The sequence below is a fragment of the Chiloscyllium plagiosum genome, unplaced genomic scaffold (assembly GCF_037043375.1).
Source record: "Chiloscyllium plagiosum isolate Xiang-an unplaced genomic scaffold, Cpla_swu_hap1 HiC_scaffold_14, whole genome shotgun sequence".
Taxonomy (NCBI): domain Eukaryota; kingdom Metazoa; phylum Chordata; class Chondrichthyes; order Orectolobiformes; family Hemiscylliidae; genus Chiloscyllium; species Chiloscyllium plagiosum.
In genome coordinates, this window is record NW_028270152.1 from 113,048,076 (window position 1) to 113,069,790 (window position 21,715).

A 21,715-nucleotide genomic window follows, 5' to 3' on the forward strand; every position below is an offset into this window, starting at 1 on the left:
CTGTTGTTTGATTTACCAAATCCAATACCTCGCATTAATCCAAACTACACTCCATCTGCCACCCCTCAGCCCAGTGAGTGATATTACTGCCACCTCACCCTCCCTCTTCAATTTTAAAATGCCCATCCCTCTCCAGGATGCCTGCACACTCGGCCTTGATTTTCACAAAGACCCTGAGCTTGGTTTGCCTTGTGTGGTTAGGGCGAGGAGAGAGAGATTGCTGACACAGTCAGTGGAGAGGAGAGGCTGGACAGTAATCAGCGGCCTGGTGTCATTTCATTTTAGGAAGAGGGCAGTCGCACGTTAGAGGTGGGTAAGGGTGATCGGTGTGTTGTGACCAGAAGTAAAGCTCTTCCTTCGTCTCTGGTGTTCAGTAATAAATATCTATTTGAGACGCTTCATTGGGCAGATTGTGTCAGCAGGATTTCTTTTTCTCATATTGCAGACCACAGATAATAGCAATTAAAGATGTTTATAGTTAATTTCGATGGCACAGCACATGCACTCAATATCCTACAGTTGAGACAAATGTCTTGCATTTGTTAAAAAATGCAAAGTGTTGTTTGTAATTCAGTAATGGTAACCTGATTATAATAAATCCACACCAAGCTGAAAGTGGCCACTAAAATATGAACCAAAATCTGGGTATGGTAGTGTAGTGGGTAGTGTCCCTGTCTCTGAGCCAGAGCTCTGGATTTGATTCCAATTCCTGAAATTGTGTGGTAGTGTTCCTAGGTCTGGAATAGAAGGCCTGGATTCAAGTCCTGCCTGTTGCAGAGGTATGTCCCAGCATGTCTGAACAGACTGATGAACAAACCACAGAGGAGAATACTGTTACAGCTTTATGGGTATTGCAGAGTGATGCTAGTGTCCCAACCTCATTGCACAAAGGTCTAGATGTAAAGCTCACAGAAGTGCCTCATGATACATCTGAACAAACTGAATAAAATGGACTTATAATTGTGACTTGATGGAGAAGGAAGAGGTGTCAGTATTGAATTTCAGAATTTAGGCCCAGGATAACTGAAAGTACAGCCATTCGTGTTGATTGGGGCCATATTTCGCAGCAGTAGCGGTTTATAAAATCAGAATGGTCATGGATAGGGTGAGTAGTCAGCGTTTTTCCCAGATTAGGGGCGTCTAAAACTAGAGGGCATTGGTTGACAGTGAAAGGGGAACGTTTTTGAAAAGGCCTAAGGGGCACCTTTTCACGCAGAGGTTGGTGTGTGTATGGAATGAACTGCCAGAGGAAGTGGTGGAGGCTGGTACAAATACAGCATGTAAAAGGCATCTGGATGCTGACAGACCTGCAAAGCTTTTCCAGCAATTTATGCATTTCTTTAAAAATGCATGCATTTTAACTTAGGGATTCTGAATAAATTAAACATTTCAGTTTTTTAATGATGCGGGGCTATGTAAACATATTTCAAATCGGCCGAGACCATTTTCTGCGAAGGGTATGGCTCTGTGTATGACAGCAGCATTGATGCAACAACATGGAATAGGGAATGTGATGGAGACATAGTTTGGACCATGTACAAGGAGACCTCACATGGTCCAGTTTGGGAGAGGATGACATTATTGTGTGACTCAGCTGAGAAAGGGAGAAAATGTAATCTGTCCGAGAAGGAACGGCCTATTGTACTCTCTCTCCTTCATTGTTCCTCATCACAGCAATGTGTGCGAGCTAAAAAGAACTCTACAGTCATCGTTACCATTCTTATTGGAACAGAATCCCTGCAGTGTTGAAACAAGCCCTTCGGCCCAACAAATCCATACCAACCTTCCCAACACATTCCCCTATAGTTATCCCAGAGTAATACACCTAACCTAGAAACCCTTGAAAACTACAGACAATTTGGCATGATCAATCCATCTAAACTACACAGTTTGAGCTGTGGTAGGAAACGGGATCACCCATTAGAAGCTCACACAGACAGGGGGAGAATGTGTAAACTTCACACAGACAGTCACCCAAGGTTGGAATCGAACCCAAGCCCCTGGTGCTGTGAGGCAGCAATGCTAACCACCATGCTACCCTTTGGGTGATCCCTGACCAGCATCCATTGGAATCTGCTCACTGCCTAAAGCAAATGGAATTCAGCCAAATCCAACTCTCCCAGGATGGAATCCCATTGCTAGCAGCTGTGTGAGAACAATATCTTCAGAAGCAGAATGATGTTTTGGAAAATCTTGCAATTTTTCCTTTTGTCATGAGTTACAATAATATCTGGGCAAAGTTCTTTCAAGTTAAAGTTGCAGAGATTTTGTTTATTTGTGTGTGTGTGTATGTGTGTGTGTGTGTATGTGTGTGTGTGTGTGTGTCTGTGTGTGTGTCAGTGTTTTTAGAAAAGGAAATATTGATTATATATTTTCAACACCCAAACATCCATCTTTCCATCAGAGTTTGAGTAACATTGCTCTGGATCAAAAACGTGCTATTTGAGCAGATTACAGAAACTAGCCTGACTTGTTCCTAAAACTGACCCTGGCCCAGTCTGAGACCGATATGATCGGCATGACACCAACCTGGTTACATTTAACACCTGTTGTGAGCAGTGCAGGAGTGGGACGAGAAAAGCAAACAGTGACCCAAAAAGCCGGGGAACTACAGACCGGTGAGCCTGATGTCAGTGGTGGATAAATTGTTGGAGGGGATTCTGAGGGATAGAATTTACATACATTTGGGAAGGCAAGGGCTGATCGGAGTAGACAACGTAGCTTTCTGCATGGGAAATCATGTCTCATTAATTTGGTTAAGAGTTAACAAAGAAGATTGATGAAGGCAGTTTGGGTGACATTGTCTATATAGACCTCAGCAAGTTGTTCATTTAAAGAACAAAAAGCAAAGAAAATTTACAGCCCAGAAACAGGCCCTTCAGCCCTCCAAGCCTGAGCCGATCCAAATGTACTGTCTAAATCTGTTGGACAATTCCTAAGGATCTGATCCCTCTGCTCACTACTTACTCATGCATCTGTCCAGACGCATCTTAAATGAATCGACCTTGCCTGCCTCTACCACCTCTGCTGGCAACGCGTTCCAAATGCCCACCACCCTCTGTGTGAAGTGCTTACCGCGTGTATCCCCCTTAAACATTCCACCTCTCACTTTGAAAGCACGACCTCTCGTGACTGAATCCTTCAACCTGGGAAACAGCTTGTCTCTATCCACCCTGGCTATACACTTCATGATTTTGTAAACCTCAATCAGGTCCCCCCTCAATCTCCTTTTTCTCGTGAAAATAAGCCTAGCCTACTCAATCTGTCTTCATAGCTAGTATTTCATTCTGATTGGTAGACAAATGAGTAAGGTTCGGTCACTTGGGATACAGAAGAAGCTAGTTACAATTGGCTTGAAGGAAGAGGGATATTTTTCAGACTGGAGGCTTGTGAGCAGCAGTGTGCTGTAAGAATCCGTACTGAGTTCACTGCATTTCATCATTTATGTAAAGGATTTAGTTGTGAATATTGAGGACAGAGTAAGTTTGCAGATTATATCAGAATGGTGGTTTAGTAGATTATCTCAGAGTACAACAATATCATAAATAGATGGGAAAAAGGTGCAAGGAGTGACAGATGAAGTTTAATTTAGATAAATACGAGGTTTTGCATTTGTAGAAGGCAAATCAGGGCAGACATTATATACTTCATGGGCAGGTCCTGGTGCATGTTGTGAAACAAAGGGGCATAGGGCTGCAGGTGCATTGTTCCTTGAAAGTGGAGTCGCAGGTAGACAGTGTGGTGCTAAACACATTTGGCACATTTGTCTTAATCAGTCAGAGCATTGAGTATAGGGGTTGTGGTGGCATATTGTATCTGTACAGGATGTTGGTGAGGCCACTTTAAGAATATTGTGTACAACTCGGTTTTCTGCAGAAATGACTTACACATATGTTCCAGGACTGGAGGTTTGACTGCAGGGAGAGGCTGATTCCGTTGAGGTGTTTCCCCCCGGAGTGTCAGAGGTTGAGGGGTAACATTACAGATGTTTATAAAACCAGCAGGGGCATGGATATTCTGAACAGCCACGTTCTGCTCCCCAGGGTAGGGGAGTCCAGAACAAGAGGGTATAGGCTGAAGGCGAGGGGGATTGATTTAGAAGAGACCTGAAGATAAATGTTTCACACAGAGAGTGGTGTGTGTACAGAAAGTGCTGTTAGGGGAAGTGCTGAAGGCGGTTACAATCGCACATTTAAAAAGTATCTGAAAGAGGAGGGATATTGGCCAATTGCTGGCAAATGGGACTGGATCAGATTTGATATCTGATCGGAGTGAACAGATTGGACTAACGGGTCTGTTTCCGTTCTGCCTGACTCTCTTATTCTATAAGAGGGATGGTGAAAATTTCTGAAAGGACCTTTCAAGTAGGAATTCTCTTCACTGGAAGTTTATCGTGCCTCTATGTTCACATTGATTGAAAGATGCGTTAGGTAAATATTTGGTAGAGAAGTGAATAACGGATAATGGGATATAGACAAAAAAGTAGGCACAATTTTAGTGCCTGGTGGAGAAGGGTCAAAATGTCTAATGACCCTCTCCTGCTCCTCAGTCCCATATTCTCGTGTTCCATCCAGCCCCTCATACCTGCTGGACAGGAACAGTTGGAGGCCACTTACTCCTATAACCTGGTGCACGGAAACAGAGGAGACCATTTGGCCCTTGAAGACTGCCCCACATGTTTCGAGGTGATTTGGGAAATATAATTGGAAAACCCAGGCACGGGTATGAAAGAGGCCCCTCATCTCTCTTTACAGAGCTTCCCCTCTCTGCAACTTGTGCTTCATTTGTTGGTCATGTTGTAGACCCAGATTCACTGTGAATGCAGCCCCCATACCTCACTCAGCGCTGGCTCACAAAATCCTCTGGTCTCCCTGTCTGCAATATTCAAAACCATAACATTCAGGAAAATAACACCCACTAACTTTCCAATAACAGAATGGGCGAAGATCAGATACAGGGGCAGGTCGTTCACTCCCCAAGCCTGCCTTGCCCTTCACTAAGATCATGACTGATCTGCTCTTGGTCTCAAATCCTCTTCCATACCCAATACTTCATAGCCCTCACCTCTCTGACAGGTCAATATCCAGTACCTCCTCTTCAAATACTTTCAGTCATCTAACTCCCCGAACACTCTTGAGACGAGAAATCCTGGCATTCAATCCCATCTGTTTGAAGAAAACACTTGCTGCTCCGATACCATGGCCTATTGATATGAACAAAAGAGGTTGAGACAAGGGTTCAGGTACAAACTGACTGGCCCTGATACCAAGGCAATGGTTGGCTTCTGTTGACATCAAAGAGCTTAACAAAACTGGACTTAATGGGAATCAGAGTAAACTCTCCAGTGTTTGGAGTCAAACATGGCACAAAGGAAGATGTTCATCATCTCCGTCCTGTGTCAGCTCTGCGGGAGATCCTCAGGGTAGCTTCCTCTTCACAAACAGCTTCAGCTGCTTCATCAGTGTCTACCCAGCCCCACCCTCCCCACCATAAGATCAGAAGTGGGGATGGTCACTGAAGATTCCACAATGTTCAGAACATTTTGTTGCCCGTCAGCTCCTGAACTGGTCTGTGTCCATGAGCAGCAAGACCTAGACTCCATTGAGACTTGTGCTGTTAACGTGTCTGTAACATTCGTGTAACAGCACTGCCTGACACTGCACATTGCTACAGTGAAATAGAGTTCATTCAGCAACACACGCTGGTTTCACAGGAATATGAGGAAGCCATTCAGCCCATTGACATTATTGGAGAAGAACAGGGACAGCCTGTTCAGTGCCTCCAACCTATTACTCAGGAAGAGAAGGAGTCTAGTGTGATGGACCACACAAGAGCCCCTCGACAATATTTGAAAGCGGTAGCGTAGATTCTAATGTTTTCTTAATTTAAAGGGAATGTAAAGGGTCTGTTCCAGATGCAATGTGACAGGTCAAACTACTCGGTGTGAAGCTAAACACTATTTATTTAAACACGAAAGATAAAATGAAAGCAAAGAAAGAGGAAATTAGAATAACTTAATTCTATTGGACAAGTTAACAGAATAATTGATCGTGGAGCTATTACTAATGAACTGGCCCGATACACGAAAATCCCATAAACACAGCCCTTGGCAAAACTGAGTATTCAGTCACAGATTGCCACAGACTCAAAGATCCTAATCTGTGAGAGCTGGCCACATCCATTCAGGCTGCACTAAAATAAACCCAAGGCCTCCCTCGCTGTTTACTCAGTGGTCTTAACTAACCAGCTTGTTAATGATCATTCAATCTCTCTCTTCAAAGAAACCAGAACAAAATAATTCTTAAAGCTGCAGCATCATCACACTTGTCAGTACATCGACCTATTAAACAGGAACCAGGGGTAACCAGTCAGGCCCTTGGCCCTGTCCAATTGAACAAGGAATAAGTCATTCAGTCCCTTGAGTCAATTACACAGAAACAGAACGAGGCCATTCAGCCCCTTGAGTTACTTACACATGAACAAGAGGAGGCCATTCAGCCCATTGAGCCACTTATACAGGAACAGTAGGAGGCCATTCCCACCTCAATGCACTTACACGGGGGCAGAATGAGTTAATTGATGCTGATTCTGATGAATGGCTTATGCCCAAAACGTCGTTTGCCCTGCTGTGCTTTTCCAGCAATTGATGCTCCACTCTGATCTCCAGCATGGGTAGTCCTCACTGTCTCCTAATAGATGCTCTAACATGATGAACAACTGGAGCTGAGGTTGCACAGACAGGCTGCTCCATGTTGTTCCTCCTGGCTCCATTGCTCATGACACACACGTGGGACTTTAACATGGTTTTCTCGCAGTGAGGAGGGAAGCCATATGTCTTGTGTGAAGTCTTAAGAAGGCACCTTTCATTTCCGAGAAGACAGCCTGCTGTTCATTATGCAGGACGGAAGCTGTTGGGAATGGCTACCTGTTTCAGATGGAAGGTATTGTGGCTGCTGTTGGGGATTGTGAGCAACCTGACGTTCAGTACGGGCTCACCCGCCGACTGCACAATAACATGGGGAGAGTTAGTAAAAGCATATAGACTATTAGGAAGGTCACATTAGACTGATGAATGGACTCACTAAGTTCAAATAATGCTGATATTACTCATGTTGATCTTGTCTAGTGCACGTCAGTTCCGTGTAACTTGTGTGCCTTACTCTGTCCAAGTCTATGTCCACCCTATGATCTGTCTGGCCATGCTTACGATGACCTGTATCCACTGCTCATAAATAAAGTGTTTCCCTGTACTGAGGTACACGTGGCAATAAATCAAACCAATCAATCCTGGGTAAAGCATGGAATTTCTCAACCTATCAATGTCTCTTTTGCAAATAAGTGATCGCTGCCACTCCTCGTGTTTCAGCGTCACTATTTCTTCATCCCTTACATCTCGACAGGTTAAACACTTAGCTTCTTCACTCTATCCTCATGTTACCATCACCCGTGTCTGTGGTAAGGAGATCATTCCTTACAAAGGAGATCAAATCTGTAGAGATTGCCCCAAATGCTCTCTCAGCATGGCTCTGAAACTGCAGGAAGATGGCTTTACTTATGTTCTCGAATCATCATAAAATGAAGGACAGCATACCATTGACTGTACCCATTACCTACACAGGGTTTGATTCGGAGCAGTCAGCATAGATTTGTGAGTGGGAGATCATGCTTCCCAAATTTGTTCGAGTTCTTTGATGAAGTGACCAGGAAGGTTGATCAGGACAGAGGGGTAGATATAGTCTCTATGGATTTCAGTAAGGTCTTTGATAAGGTCCCATACAACAAGCTGCTCTGGAAGTTTCCATCACGTGGAATGCTGGGGGAAGTGGCCAATTGGATACACAGTTGGTTTGATGGTAGAAAGCAGAGGGTTTAGTGGAAGGATGCTTGTCAGACTGGAGGCTGGGTCCATTGTTGTTTGTTATCTGTGAATTGGTTGTGAATGTACAAGTTATGATTAGAAAGTTTGCAGATGACACTAAAGTAAGTGGGAGCATGGTCAGTGAGGAAGTTTATCAGAAATTGCAGCAGGACCGTAATCAGGTGGGGAAGTGGGCCGAGAAATGGCAAATGGAATTTAATATAGATGCGTGAGGTCTTACATTTTGCGAACTCAACGCAAGGTAAGAGTTTCATGGTGAATGGGAGGATCTTCAAGGGTGTAGTGGGCAGAGAGACCTTGGGGTTCAGGTGCACGGTTCTCTGAGAGTGGAGCCACAGGTAGACAGGGCAGTGAAGAAGGTATTTGGCACATTGGCCTTCATCAGGCAGGACATGGAGTACAGAAGTTGGGAATTTATGTTGCAGTTACACAGGACTTTGGTAAGGCCGCACTTGGAGTATCGTGTTCAGTTTTGTCACCTTGTTATAGGGAGGACACTATTAAATTAGAAAGAGTGCAGAAGAAATTTTCAAGGATGTTGCCAGGACCCAATGGTCTGAGTTATAGGGAGGGGTTGGACAAGCTCGGACCTTTTCTTTAGCATGTAGGAGACTGAGAGAGTCCTTATAGAGCTGTATAAGATCACGATGGTAGGGTTAATGCTCTCAGTCTTTTTCCAAGGTTTAGAGAATCGAGAACGAGAGACGATCAGTTTAAGGTTAAAGGGGAAGGATTAAAAGGGAAGCTGAGGGACCACATATTTACATAAATGGCTGGTGTACGGATGAGCTGCCAGCAGATGTGGTTGGGGGGTACATTAACAACATTTCAAACGCATTTGGATAAATATGTGAATAGGAATGGACTGGAAGGATATGGGCCAACTGCAGGGAATTGGGGTTAGCGTGGATGGACATTTACATGGTGGAGTCGAACCCTTCTGTTAATTAAAAACAAACACCCAGAATAGCTCGCCTCACCTCGTAATCTGTTAAAATATGATCGACACAGATCTCCTACATTCCACGTTTTATACAAAAATTAACAAGTTAGTTTCTTAACTTTAAAAGTGAACACTAAACGATAACTATTCACAAATACAAGCCCCTCCTTTCTTAGCTACTTACTATCTGACTCCGACTCTGTAAAAATATTCTGTTCCAAAAGCCCACATATTAAACATTACAATCTCAAGACCACACCGTCTCTATCTTCCCCGCTGTGTTCACTCTTCCAGCTGCTGATCTCCCTGGGTCATTTTTTATTGCAAGTAGGTTTGACATGAACATGTATCTTTGAAAGAGAGTGTTTGAGATGGCCAGTTAGCACTCCTGCTCTACAGCAGTTACTCTGTTGTTGGATGGCAGTGGCTCTCCCTCTAGTGTTCAAATGCTGGGTTTATATACTCCCCATGATACAACAATTCTCATAATTTGATTGCTTTCCAGGTGTCTAAACAATAATATTCAAATTCCGTTGGCTTCTGGTATCCTGACCATTATTTAAACACTTTGGTTTTATTTGAATTGTTGTCAAACCAGCAACCAAAACTCAGGTATCCATTTCACAGCTAACTGTGACATATGGAACAATCTGACATTTAGCTGTCATCTGTGCTGTACTTTCTATTCAACAAAACCCGTTCTGTCTTAAAGTGAGCTGACATGCTTTCTGCTTCATAAGACATCCCTCCTTCAGAAAAAAAACATCAGAATGAAAAGATGGCTTCGTTTCTTTTCTTCTAATTCTTAATCCCATTATTATGAAATACAAAAGTATTAATCTCAGTTATATCAATCATATTAATCTTACACACCTATATAAACTGGAATACGTCAAATCTTATCTAAACTTTTTCCTTTAAATCCACGATAACACATCTGCTATCACATTTTAGGACCCACAGCATGTACATTTTGTAAGTTTAAAGTCGGTGTGATAAGACTCCAATGAAATGCTCTCATATTCTGGTCTTTAAATATTCCAAAAAACGCGAGAGGTTTGTCGTTGTCCACAACCATCTCCGACAATTTATTTGTCACATAAACATTAAAATATTGTCAGGTCAGTTCGAAACTTAATCATCCTTTTTCAATAATGGAGAATGGTGTATTTTTTCTTTCTGGTGGATATTGCGTTTTTTCGACAAGTAGCCAATTAGCCATTCAATTCTATCATCATCTTACTGTATCAATACAACTCCAACCCCTATATCCCTAGAAGCAAATAGAATTTTGAAAGGGTTTCAAAATATTTGTTGTAGCTAAAACTGGTGCGGTGATTAATCCTGCTTTAAAATTCTCAAATGCCTCCTGGCATTGTTCTGTCCACCACAATTATGTTTCCTTCTTTACTAAGTCCATCAGTGGTGCCAATACGCTGCTGAAGTTTGGAACAAACTCCCGATCGAATCCACTCAGTTCCAAAAATGCTCTTTCATCGAGGATGGTCGTGGAAATTCCTCAAAGCCCTTTGTCTTTGTGTTCCATGGGGGTCAACCTTCCATGTCCAATGTAATGTCCCACGAACGTCACCTCTGCCTTCGCGAATTCAGTTTTCTTTAAGTTTATTACAAAGTTTGCTTCTTGTAAACATTCAACATGCTCTGGCAGCTGCAACACGTGAGCTTTCAATCACTTGCTAAAAATCACTACATCATACAGATAAACTACACAATTTGTCCATCTGACCATAACTCTGTTCCTGAGTCCCTATACCTGGCATTGAACGGGATTCCTATCACTGGTGACAATACTAATACGTCATCCCCACAGGAAATCGTCAAAATTTCAGAGTTTTTATCTGCCACGTGCTTCATTCTATACTTTGCGCTTCAGGTGTTGTTTAGCTAACTCACCTACTCCATCAAATCTCTCCCTCACCTCACATATATAATCCGAGTCTCTGACTTCGGTCCTGGCAATTTATATTCAATTAATTCCAAAGGAACTCTGACTTCAAATATTAACTCAAAGGAAGTAAACTGAGTAGATTTATTTGGGGCAAATAATTTTTGTCTAATGGCAAACAATTTAATGAGACACCTTCATTCCAATCATTCCGGTAATCCTGACAGTACGCTGTTAGTATGGTCTTCAGCGCCTGATGCTAACTTTCCAAGGGTGCCTGGGATTCAGGATGGGACACCCTTGATTTGAAGTGCTGAATGACTAAGCTATCCATGACTTCCTTAAACTATCCATGACTTCCTTGAACAGCTGAGCGGTAAAATGAGACCTTGGTCTGATTGAATCTCTCAGCGGAGCCCACAGTGAGTAAAGAAAGCTACCAACTCCTCCACCTCCCTTTTTACCTTAACACTCCATAATAGTTAAAAATCACACAACACCAGGTTATAGCGCAACAGTTTTAATTGGAAGCATACAAGCTTTTGGAGCGTCGCTCCGAAAGCTATCTCTGAAAGCTAGCGCAACCCACCCATACCCATACATTTACCCCTTACCTAACACTAGGGGCAATTTAGCATGACCAATTCACCTGACCTGCACATCTTTGGACTGTGGGAGGAAACCGAAGCACCCGGAGGAAACCCACGCAGACACGGGGAGAATGTGCAAACTCCACACAGTCAGTCGCCTGAGGCGGGAATTGAACCCGGGTCTCTGGCACTATGAGTGCAGCAGTGCTAACCACTGTGCCACCGTGCCGCCCACAATCTTGTTACTATACAGTCTGGAAAAATCCTGGGTATTTTTCTTTTAACTCCCCAATTCCCTAGTTTTTCTTTTGCCTTCTGCAACACAAGGGGTGCCACGCCCAACTTGGATCCTGTTAAATCGTTCACAAGAACAAACTGTATTCCTGGAAATGACACTCTGTTACTCACTGTCACTGTTACTTCCCCAACCTTGATTTGGCATTCCAACCTGATGTTACACAAGGGAATGCTTAATTTCTAACCCCATTCCACAAATTGTCACGATCTTGATTAATACGTCAGAAAGAGTGAAAATACTTTCATCTCTCACGATTAGAGGCCGAGAGAAAGTGAGGGCTGCAGATGCTGGAGATGAGAGTTGAAAAGTGTGGGGTTGGAAAAGCATAGCCAACCAGGCAGCATCCGAGGGGCAGAAGAGTTGACTTTAAATCCTTCTCAGGAAAGTGTGGGATGGGGTAACGGAGGGGGAAGGGGGCCGAGAAATAAATAGTAGGATGGGTGTGGAGCTGGGTGTAAGATAGCTTGGAAGGCGATAGGTAGACGCAGGTGGGGTGTCATGGTGGTAGGTCGGAGAGGAGGGTGTTGTGGATAGGTGATAGGACAACTAGAACCCTCAAACTAGAACCATCATCAACGTTGACTTCACCAAATTTCAAATCTCCCCTCCACCAACCTCTCCCAGATCCAACCGTTCAACCTAGTATTGCCATCTTGAACAGCCCTAACTGGCCAGCTTGCTTCCCACCTACCGACTCCATCCTCCCAACCGACATATCATTATTACTCCCACCTACATCTTCTTATCGCCTTCCCAGTGACCATCCCACCAGCTCAGCTACTACCCTCGAATTTATCTTTCAGCCCCTTTGTCCCCCCACCATGTTCCTGACGATGGGTTTCCGCCTGATATTCGATTGTCCTGCTGTTCAGATGCTGCCTGATCTGTTGTGCTTTTCCGGCGGCTCACTTCTCAACTATTAGAGACTGAGCAGATCCCGTATCTCACAAAATTATAACTTCTTGTCCAACTCCCCCTGATCTTTCTGAGTAAACTTTATCTACAGAGGTGAATTCTTTAGAGAGATTAGGCACTGCCTCCATACCCAGCCCTTGCAGAGGCTTTGCAATTTCCCGCAGCTCCTCGCCTCCACTTGGGGTCTCCTTTACCAGTTTTACTAATGCCACTGGCCTAGCCTCTTCTACCACATCTTTCCCCAAAATGCCTTCCTTCAACGACCATCACAGTGTGTCCCAGCTTACTGCAGTGAAAACACCTTTTCCCAGTGCCCTTCTTAAACCATCGGCACTGTCATTTTATGTATTACACTGCCTTATACTGAGAACACCTGAGGCCTTTCACCTCCTTTCAACCCCTTTGGGCTTCTTTTTTCACTTGTGGTAAACTATTGTGCGCTACTGTTCGCTTTGTAATGTGTGAACTTTCCTTCTCCCAATTTTTATCCTTCATAGTATGAAAATTCTCCCGGTAGCTAAATTTCATCTCATGCACCAATGCATATTTACTTGCCATTTCTGCCGCGCTTCTCACTTCTTGAACTTTCTGTTCGTGCACATAAAATCTTACCATCTCTGGAAGTGAGTCTTTAAACTTCTCCAGCAGAATAATCTCCCTTCGAGCCTCACAGGTCTTATCCATTTTTAAGTCCAACACCCAACTATCAAAATGACTGTAGTTAATTCTTTCAAACTTAACATAAGTCTGACCAAGTTCCGTTTCAATTTTTATGAACCACTGTCTATGTGCTTCTGGTACCATTTCATAACCAATCAAAATAGCCAATTCGACATCTGCATAATCTCTTGATCCCTCATCTGACAGTGCTGCACATATCTCACCAGCTGTGCCCACCAGCTTAGTCTGAACTAGCATTACCCGCAAGTTCACTGGACACATAATCTGCCGAGTCATTTTTTTTCAAATGAAATAAAAAAGGTTTTGAAATTTTTCTCACCGAAATATGGCAAAGTACTAACATAGTTGTATACATCCCGATGTTCTCCCTTCAACTCCATTAATTTAACTTATAGTCTAATTCACAACTTCTGAATCTCAAATTCTCTCTCTTTCTTTTCCCTCTCCTCTTTTTTCTAACTCTGTTTCCGTCTCTTTCTTTATCTTCTAACTTCAGTTGCTATATTTGCAATGTAAGTTTTTTCTAACTCGATTGCACTTGTCTGTTTCTCTGATACATCAATGTGCTTGACCAACTACATTATAATTTCAGCTTTCCTTCTGTCCGTGGTTAAACCCAATTCCAACCTATTTGCTAATTCTAATAAATGTCCTACTTCTGTCTTTCTCAACTTTCTTGGCAAATTTGGGAACCTCTTTAGTAATGTTAAGAGCCATTTCCCTCAGTTTTAATTTAAACAACCACCAGTAAACAAAATTAAACAGATTTTCCGTCCGGTTTTATTTGAAGAACTAGGTCACTAATTGCAACGTGTTGGAATTTGCTGGGACATTTTGTACCCGAAATCTGTTCAAATCTACCCAAGTCCCTTATGGCAGGGCCCCGAACTGTGAAGACATCTATGTCGAGCACTTCTGTTAATTAAAACCACAAACCCAAAAAAGCTCACCTCACCTCGAAATCTGTTAATACATAAGTGACAAGAACTCCCAAATTCCACTAATAAAAGAAAAATAACAGTTTTCATGTATGCAAGTTAGCTCGCTGTGCTTGAAGGGTTGTTTCCTGACGATTCGACACTATGACTAATTAACATCATCAGTGAGAGGCTCTGCTGAAGCGCTGGTGGTATGTCGCGCCTCTCTATTTATAGGTCTTGGGTTCTTAAGATGGGTGATGTCATTTCCAGTTCGTTTGTTTTACAAGAGAAGGTAGATAGGATCTAAATTGCTGTGTTTATTGACGGACTTCTGGTCAGAATGCCATTTCTCTAAGAACGTCCTTGCATGTCTTAGTATGTGTGTGCGTTGTCCCAATCAAAGTGGTGCCCTTCTTTGTGTGTATGTATGGAACATAGTGATAATGGGTCATGTCTTTTGGTGGCCAGTTGGTGTTCATGTATCCTGGTATCACGACAACAGGACAGTTTCAATGGCGGAAGAATGATTTTATATACACTGTTTAATTAATGTATGTGTGCAGATATGTAACATTTTTCATATGTGCACAACACATATAGAGTTATAGGGTAGCCAGGAAGGACCTGAAGAGAGAGCTAAGAGCAGCAAGGAGGGGACATGAAAGGTCCTTATTCGGTAGGATTAGGGAAAACCCTAAGGCTTTCTATAGGTATGTTAGGAGTAAAAGAATGACTAGGGTTGGAATAGGTCCAGTCAAGGATAGTAGTGGGAAGTTGCGTGTGGAGGCGGAAGAGATTGGGGAGACACTGAATGAATACTTTTCTTCAGTATTTACTCAGGAACAGGGCATTGTCGTCGATGTGAATACTGAGTCACAAATAAGTAGAATGGATGGCTTTGAGGTATGTAGAGAAGAGGTGTTGTAAATCCTGGAAAAGGTGAAAATAGATAAGTCCCCTGGGCCTGATGGCATTTATCCTAGGATTCTCTGGGAAGCAAGGGAGGAGATTGCAGAGCCATTGGCCTTGATTTTTATGTCCTCTTTGTCTACAGGAGTAGTGCCAGAAGACTGGAGGATAGCAAATGTGGTTCCCTTGTTCAAAAAGGGGAGTAGGGATAACCCTAGTAACTATAGGCCGGTGAGTCTCACTTCTGTTGTGGGCAAAGTCTTAGAGAGAATTGTAAGGGATAGGATTTATGCACATCTGGATAGGAATAATGTGATCAAGAATAGTCAGCATGGTTTTGTGAAGGGCAGATCGTGCCTCACAAACCTTATTGAATTCTTTGAAAAGGTGACGAAGGAGGTTGATGAGGGGAAAGCGGTAGATGTGGTATATATGGATTTTAGTAAGGCGTTTGATAAGGTTCCCCATGGTAGGCTACTGCAGAAAATACGGAGATATGGCATTGAGGGTGAGTTGGAGGTTTGGATTAGGAATTGGCTGGATGGAAGAAGACAGAGGGTAGTAGTTGATGGCAAAGTTTCTTCATGGAGTGCCGTCACTAGCGGTGTTCCGCAAGGATCTGTTTTGGGACCATTGCTGTTTATCATTTTTATAAATGACCTGGAAGAGGGGTTAGAAGGTTGGGTGAGCAAGTTTGCGGATGATACGAAAGTCGGAGGAGTTGTTGACAGTGAGGAAGGATGTGGCAGGTTACAGCAGGATATAGAGAAGCTGCAGAGCTGGGCAGAAAGGTGGCAAATGGAATTCAATGTAGCTAAGTGTGAGGTGATTCACTTTGGGAAGAATAACAAAAAGATGGGGTACTGGGCTAATGGTCGGATACTTGGTAGTGTGGATGAGCAGAGGGATCTTGGTGTCCATGTACACAGATCTCTGAAAGTTGCCACCCAGGTAAATAGTGCGGTGAGGAAGACATATGGCGTACTTGCTTTTATTGGTAGAGGAATTGAGTTCCGGAGTCCTGAGGTCATGATGCAGTTGTATAAGACTCTTGTGCGGCCGCATCTGGAATATTGTGTGCAGTTTTGGTCGCCATACTATAGGAAGGATGTGGAGGCACTGGAACGGGTGCAGAGGAGGTTTACCAGGATGTTGCCTGGTATGGAAGGAAGATCGTATGAGGAAAGACTGAGACACTTGGGGCTGTTTTCATTAGAGAAAAGAAGGTTTAGGGGTGACTTGATTGAGGTGTACAAGATGATTAGGGGGTTAGATAGGGTTGACAGTGTGAACCTTTTCCCGCGTATGGAGTCGGGTATTACAAGGGGGCATAGCTTTAAATTAAGGGGGGGGGTAGATATAGGACTGAAGTTAGGGGTAGGTTCTTCACTCAGCGAGTCGTGAGTTCATGGAATGCCCTGCCAGTAGCAGTGGTGGACTCTCCCTCTTTATGGGCATTTAAGCGGGCATTGGATAGGTATATGGAGGATAGTGGGTTAGTATAGGTTAGGTGGGCTTGGATCGGCGCAACATCGAGGGCCAAAGGGCCTGTACTGCGCTGTATTCTTCTATGTTCTATGTTCTATGTTCTATTCTAAATGAACAACGGAGACACAGTTAACTGAAAGTGATGCATATGATGTCTAAAATTTATAAAACATTAAAACATCATTTGATTCTCATCTAAAATGATATGTTCCCCTTCTCTCAACGTTCCCTCCTTTTCTGGAAATCTCCACTCCAATCTCTCATTCTTATCAGGATGTGTATTATAAATTCTTGCTTCTGGTGTCCCAGCTTATTTCAGTTAATCCCCTTTCTACCAGAATTCAATATATTGGCCTGTTGGGTACTTTCCAAAGCTAGTGTCTGTCACATTATTGGAGATAAAATTTCTGGCATCAGACCCAGCATTTGAACATATTGCTCCGTTGTACATGCACTGTACATAGGACCACAGCACACAGAAGTTTCCAAAACATTGGGGGATGTTCTACTACTTCTTTCAATAATCTAGATTTCTCATATTTCACATTTCATCATCTATATCCTCTCTCTCTCTTTCTCTCCTTGTAGCGAGTTAAGAAATTTACCAATTATTCTTTGCGTCCCTTCTCTCAAAGCTCCTTCTTTAGGTTTATATCTATTGCTCTCTTCTTGATGTAATGTGATTATAATTGAGCAATGTAACTACAAAGAAATTTGGAAGGAGCTGGTCACAGTCAATTGGAAGGGGAACTGAGCAGGGCAGACCATGTAACAGCAAAAGCTGGAATTTCTGGGGATTTTTTTTTTAGATTAGATTACAATGTGGAAACAGGCCCTTCGGCCCAACAAGTCCACACCGACCCGCCGAAGCAAAACCCACCCATACCCCTATATTTACCCCTTACCTAACACTACGGGCAATTTAGTATGGCCATTTCACCTGACCCTGTGCATCTTTGGTCTGTGGGAGGAAACCGGAGCACCCGGAGAAAACCCACGCAGACACGGGGAGAACATGCAAGCTCCACACAGTCAGTCGCCTGAGGCGGGAATTGAACCCGGGTCTCTGGCGCTGTGAGGCAGCAGTGCTAACCACTGTGCCACCGTGCCGCCCCATATTTTGGAGGATATCAGAAATTCTCCCAAAGGAGATGAAACATACTCATGGCAGGACAAGGCAACCATGAGTAATAAGGCATCAAACCAAAAGAGGAAACATACAATGTGGTGAAGATGATTGGGAATCCAGAGAATTCAGTGGTTCTGAAACGACAGAAGGCTGACATCACTGACACTGCAGAGCTCTTAATCATGGTCAGGGAGAGAAACAGAGGGAATTGCATTCACTTTAAACACAGAAGATGGTATTACTAAGGAAAAAGATTCAGATGAATTAAACAATTGAATTAAAATCAGTTAATTGGTTTTGCAGAATGTGTCAGATTGAAGGCATTACCCGGGGAGAGACCCTCAGCAGAATGAAAGTATGAAAATGGAAGTGTTACCACATCAGAAACCAGAGTAGGTCACTGAGTACATGACTGATGGGTGAATGGGTCTCGTTGTGAACTAAGGGACAGAGAGTAGAATTGCATTGCAGATATTGCATCTCAAAACTGCGTAGCTATGTAGTGCTGTAGACTACAGCAGCAGGAGAAGCAGAACAGCATTCAACCACAACCTGTAACTTTTAGCCTCGAATAATTTCCTCAGTCTGCCATTGCCATCAATACGATCTATGTTTCAGTAATGACTGTGGGTGAACATGACTGGATCAGAGCCACGTGAACCTAAACCTGACGCGAACCCATTAAAGCTACCACACTTGACTAACAGATCTGATCGAAGCTCCGCAATCCTGTCACGTTCTGTCATAAATGGTGATGAATTATTAAACAAATGACTGGAGCAAAGGGATCCACAAATATCCCCATCCTCAGTAATCAAACAGCTCTGCACATCAGTGTAAAAGACCAGGATGTGGTAGCTGCACCAACCTCAGCCAGAAGTGTTGAGTTGATGAACCACCTCACCCTCGCCATGATACCCGCAGAATCACAGATGCCAGTCTTCAACCAAGTCAACTTGCTGTACGTGACATGAAGAAACAGCTGAACACAGTACGTACGAAAAAGACAATGGTCCCTGACCCCATTCCTGCAATAGGACTGAAGACTTGTGCTGCACAACAAGCCGTGTTCCTGGGGAAGCTGTTTCATTCCAGCTCCAACTCTGACATCGCCCTGGTAATGTGGAAAATTACTCAACTATGTCCAGTTCCTATGACGATTATAATTACAATCTGAGCAGTTACCTCCCCCTCAGTCCCACCATGACACTCAAATTGGTGTGAGTTCTTTTTGACAGAGTTATTAAATAGCACAGAAATAACCTGCTCAGTATGATTTCAGATAGGTCCCCGTGTAGAGATGGTGCTGCTGTGGAAAGGTCACTGGATTACTAATCCAGTGCTCTGGCAGCTGGTGTAAATTGAACACAATTGACAAAATATTAAGATGCAAAATCTGGTGTCCGTAAATAATGACCTTCAAGCCAATGTCGATTGTACACACCAATTTGCTTCACAAATGTAATTTCAGAAAGTGAATCTCCCGTGCTTTCCTGGTCTGGCCTAAACGTGACTACAGACACACAGACATGTGGTAAACTTTTCAATGGTCTCTGATTCCGCCAACCAGGACATTCTATTGTATCAAACTGTTCCGGGGTCTAAAGGATAAAACCAGACAGAACACCCGGCCCCAGCCTCAGTATCGGAAAAGGCAATGAGAAACACAGTCCTGTTGACCCTGCAGAGACCTCCTTCCTAATATCTGAGAGCTTGTGACAACATTTACAGACTGCACAGAAACATCGGGAATGGAGTAGGCCATACAACACATTGAGCCTTCCCCATTCCAGTTCATGTTCAAACATCTCCTCAATGCACTTTTCCCCCACACTGTACACATCCCTTAATGTGTTTAACCGTGGGAAGCGATAAAGTAGGAAGTGCAGTAGTCCATTTGGTCTGTCGAGTTTTCTACCCAATTCAATATAATGATACCTGGCCCTTTATTTCCATATCGTTCTCCTTCTCTCCCACCATTCCTTTACTGTCTCTACGTCCGTATTTATATTCAGTGTCTTGGCTTCCAGATTCGAGTGCATTCCCCAGGTTCACCAGACGCTGAGAGCAGACATTTATTGTCATCTCATTGCAGAATGGTCTGTCTGTACCTAATACTGTGGAGCCTTGTTTTAGACACCAGAGCCTGGGGAATTATTATCCCTGCTTCCAAACCGTCTCACCCTGTCAGAGCTTTATATATCTCACTGAGATCTCCACCCATTTTCCTAAACCCCATGGAATACAGGCCCAGTCGCCCCAAACTCTGCTCCCACAACAAGCCTGTCATCACAGAGATCCGTCTGGTCATCCTTCACTGCTCTCGCTCAATGTCAGGTTTGTCCTTTATTAGGTACTGAGACCAAACCTGCACACAATACTGCACAGTGTTTGAGACGGGGTCTCAACAACACTCTGTACAGCTGCAGTTAGACACCCTTACTCCTGGATTCAAATCCCCCTGAAATGAAGGTCAGCACATCATTGATCTTCCTGCCTGCTTTCTGCTCGTGCAATATTGCTTTCAGTGACTGGTGTACAGGGAGATCCAGATCCTTTGCAATGTTGCAGCTCCCCACTTGGTGGTAAAAACAATGACTGCAGATGCTGGAAACCAGATTCTGGATTAGTGGTGCTGGAAGAGCACAGCAATTCAGGCAGCATCCGAGGACAGGCAAAATCGACGTTTCGGGCAAAAGCCCTTCATAAGGGCTTTTGCCCGAAACGTCGATTTTGCCTGTCCTCGGATGCTGCCTGAATTGCTGTGCTCTTCCAGCACCACTAATCCCCACTTGGTGGGTCTATAGAGTTCATTCAGCACCTCACGCTGGTTTCACAGGAATATGAGGAAGCCATTCAGCCCATTGACATTATTGGAGAAGAACAGAGACAGCCCATTCAGAGCCTCCAGCCTATTACTCAGGAAGAGAAGGAGTCTAGTGTGATGGACCACACAAGAGCCCCTCGACAATATTTGAAGGCGGTAGCGTAGATTCTAATGTTTTCTTATTTTAAAGGGAATGTAAAGGGTCTGTTCCAGATGCAATGTGAATGGTCAAACTACTCGCTGTGAAGCTAAACACTATTTATTTAAACATGAAAGATAAAATGAAAGCAAAGAAAGAGGAAATTAGAATAGCTTAATTCTATTGGACAAGTTAACAGAATAATTGATCGTGGAGCTATTACTAATGAACTGGCCCGAACAGTGTGGAAACAACTCCACACCGACCCGCCGAAGCACAATCCACACAGACCCATTCCCCTACATTTACCCCTTCACCTACCACTACGGGCAACTTAACTTGGCCAATTCACCTAACCTGCACATTTTTGGACTGTGGGAGGAAAACAGAGCACCCGGAGGAAACCCACGCAGACACGGGGAGAATGTGCCAACTCTACACCGAGAGTCACCTGAGGCAGGAATTGAACGGGGGTCTTTGGTGCTATGAGGCAGCAGTGCTAACCATTGTGCCACCGTGCCGACTTCGCATTCATGTGGGGGCGAGTTAATTAAGGCATATAAACTATTAGGAAAGTCACGTTAGACTGATGAATGGACTCTCTAAGTTCAAATAATGCTGATCTTATTCATGTTAATCTTGTCTAGTGCTTGTCCTGTTCAGTGTATCCTGTATGCCTTACTCTGTCGAAGTCTATTTCCACCCTATGACCTGTCTGGCCATACTTACTATGATCTGCCTCCACTGCTCATAAATAAAGTGTTTCCCTGTACTGAGGTACATGTGGCAATACATCAAACCAATCAATCCTGAGTAAAGTATGGAATTTCTCACCCTATCGATGTCTCTTTTGGAAATAAGTGATTGCTGCCACTACTCGTGTTTAAGCATCGCCATTTCTTTGTCTCTCACAGCTCTACCGATTAAGCACTCAGCCAATGTGCCAAAAGCCTTTTTCACTGCCCTGTCTACCTGTGACTCCACTCTTAGAGAACCGTGCACTGAACCCCAAGGTCTCTCTGCCCACTAAACCCCTTAAGACCCTCCCATTCACCATCAAACTCCTACCTTGATTTGAGTTTCCTAAATGC